The sequence below is a fragment of the Amphimedon queenslandica genome, unplaced genomic scaffold (genome assembly GCF_000090795.2).
Source record: "Amphimedon queenslandica unplaced genomic scaffold, v1.1 AMPQUscaffold_10981, whole genome shotgun sequence".
NCBI classification, from domain to species: domain Eukaryota; kingdom Metazoa; phylum Porifera; class Demospongiae; order Haplosclerida; family Niphatidae; genus Amphimedon; species Amphimedon queenslandica.
In genome coordinates, this window is record NW_003548772.1 from 4639 (window position 1) to 8088 (window position 3450).

The following is a 3450-nucleotide window of genomic DNA, read 5'->3' on the forward strand; positions in this document are numbered from 1 at the left end:
GTAGTTACTACTGCATTGTGCTGTGATAGTTTACGAAATGAATTAACTTGTACAGCTGCATCAATTACACCAGTACTAAGAGAAGGACCTGTATCAAGAGATTGATTGAGGAGTCTCTTCTTTAATGTACTCTTACCAGCACCAGGAGGACCTGTCAATATACACTTAACAACACGTAATAATGCTATACCACTAAATTGAGACATATTAATAACTCTACTAAGATAATTGACTATGCTCGTAAAATGACTTTTAGCAGAAGGATAGCTAGATCTAGATCTAATTGCTAAATGTAATGGCCATTTATTGTCATTGTTTTCAGCTTCAATATTACATTGTGGATGATTAGTCAGAATTTTAACAATTTCAAAATGACCCTTTTCACATGCATAATGTAATGGTGTATAGCCATTCCTCCCTTTAGCATTAACATCACGGTGTTTATCAATCACAAGATAACGTACAATGTCTAATCTTCCAAATTCACATGCTTTGTGTAGTGATCTGTCATCATACACATCTTCAGCTTCAGTATTACATTGTGGATGATTAGTCAGAATTTTAACAATTTCGAAATGACCCTTTTCACATGCATAATGTAATGGTGTATAGCCATCCCTCCCTTTAGCATTAACATCACGGTGTTTATCAATCACAAGATAACGTACAATGTCTACATTTCTAGATTTACATGCTTTGTGTAGTGGTCTGTCATCACACACATCTTCAGCTTTAGTATTACATTGTGGATGATTAGTCAGAAATTTAACAATTTCAAAATGACCCTTTTCACATGCATAATGTAATGGTGTATAGCCATTCCTCCCTTTAGCATTAACATCACAGTGTTTGTCAATCACAAGATGACGTACAATGTCTACATTTCCAGATTCACATGCTTTGTGTAGTGGTCTGTTATTCCAATTATCTTCAGCTTCAATATTACATTGTGGATGATTAGTCAGAATTTTAACAGTTTCGAAATGACCCTTTTCACATGCATAATGTAATGGTGTATAGCCAATCCTGTCTTTAGCATTAACATCACAGTGTTTATCAATCACAAGATGACGTACAATGTCTACATTTCCAGATTCACATGCTTTGTGCAGTGGTCTGTCATTAAAACTGCCTTCAGCTTCAAGATTACATTGTGAATGATTAGTCAGAATTTTAACAATTTCGAAATGACCCTTTTCACATGCATAATGTAATGGTGTATAGCCATTCCACCCTATAGCATTAACATCACAGTGTTTATCAATCACAAGATGACGTACAATGTCTACATTTCCAGATTCACATGCTTTGTGTAGTGGTCTGTTATTCCAATTATCTTTAGCTTCAATATTACATTGTGGATGATTAGTCAGAATTTTAACAGTTTCGAAATGACCCTTTTCACATGCATAATGTAATGGTGTATAGCCAATCCTGTCTTTAGCATTAACATCACAGTGTTTATTAATCACAAGATGACGTACAATGTCTACATTTCCAGATTCACATGCTTTGTGCAGTGGTCTGTCATTAAAACTGCCTTCAGCTTCAAGATTACATTGTGAATGATTAGTCAGAATTTTAACAATTTCGAAATGACCCTTTTCACATGCATAATGTAATGGTGTATAGCCAATCCTCCCTTTAGCATTAACATCACAGTGTTTATCAATCACAAGATGACGTACAATGTCTACATTTCCAGATTCACATGCATTGTGTAGTGGTCTGTCCTTAGAATAATCTTCAGCTTCAATATTACATTGTGGATGATTAGTCAGAATTTTAACAATTTCAAAATGACCCTTTTCACATGCATAATGTAATGGTGTATAGCCATTCCTCCCTTTAGCATTAACATCACAGTGTTTGTCAATCACAAGATGACGTACAATGTCTACATTTCCAGATTCACATGCTTTGTGTAGTGGTCTGTTATTCCAATTATCTTCAGCTTCAATATTACATTGTGGATGATTAGTCAGAATTTTAACAGTTTCGAAATGACCCTTTTCACATGCATAATGTAATGGTGTATAGCCAATCCTGTCTTTAGCATTAACATCACAGTGTTTATTAATCACAAGATGACGTACAATGTCTACATTTCCAGATTCACATGCTTTGTGCAGTGGTCTGTCATTAAAACTGCCTTCAGCTTCAAGATTACATTGTGAATGATTAGTCAGAATTTTAACAATTTCGAAATGACCCTTTTCACATGCATAATGTAATGGTGTATAGCCATTCCACCCTATAGCATTAACATCACAGTGTTTATCAATCACAAGATGACGTACAATGTCTACATTTCCAGATTCACATGCTTTGTGTAGTGGTCTGTTATTCCAATTATCTTCAGCTTCAATATTACATTGTGGATGATTAGTCAGAATTTTAACAATTTCGAAATGACCCTTTTCACATGCATAATGTAATGGTGTATAGCCATCCTTCCCTTTAGCATTAACATCACAGTGTTTATCAATCACAAGATGATGTACAATGTCTACATTTCCAGATTCACATGCTTTGTGCAGTGGTCTGTCATTAAAATTGCCTTCAGCTTCAAGATTACATTGTGAATGATTAGTCAGAATTTTAACAATTTCGAAATGACCCTTTTCACATGCATAATGTAATGGTGTATAGCCATTCCACCCTATAGCATTAACATCACAGTGTTTATCAATCACAAGATGACGTACAATGTCTACATTTCCAGATTCACATGCTTTGTGTAGTGGTCTGTCATTAAAACTACCTTCAACTTCAATATTACATTGTGGATGATTAGTCAGAATTTTAACAATTTCAAAATGACCCTTTTCACATGCATAATGTAATGGTGTATAGCCATTCCTCCCTTTAGCATTAACATTACAGTGTTTATCAATCACAAGATGACATACAATGTCTACATTTCCTGATTCACATGCTTTGTGAAGTGGTCTGTCATTGGAATTGTCTTCAACTTCAATATTACATTGTGGATGATCAGTTAAAATTCTAACAATTTCAAAACATCCCTCTTCACATGCATAATGTAATGGTGTATAGCCATTCCTCCCTTTAGCATTAACATCACAGTGTTTGTCAATCACAAGATGACGTACAATGTCTACATTTCTGAATTTACATGCATAAACCAATGACCTTCTATCTTCAAAATAATCATTTAATAGTTTCATTATATCTGGTTCTGCCAGTTACTTTGCTGATTCCATACATTTAGACAGACCATCTTCACTCACTTTCTTTCCTATTATTGAAACTATTTCCTTGTGTCCTTGACATGCTGCATAATGAAGTGGTTGGTTTCCTTCATTGTCTTTAGCTTCAATGTCACACTGTGGTTTAGATATCAAATATTCTACTATTGACAGTGATCCATTATAACATGCTTTATGTAATGGAGTGGACCCAGTTCCCTTTTCTCTAACATTAATA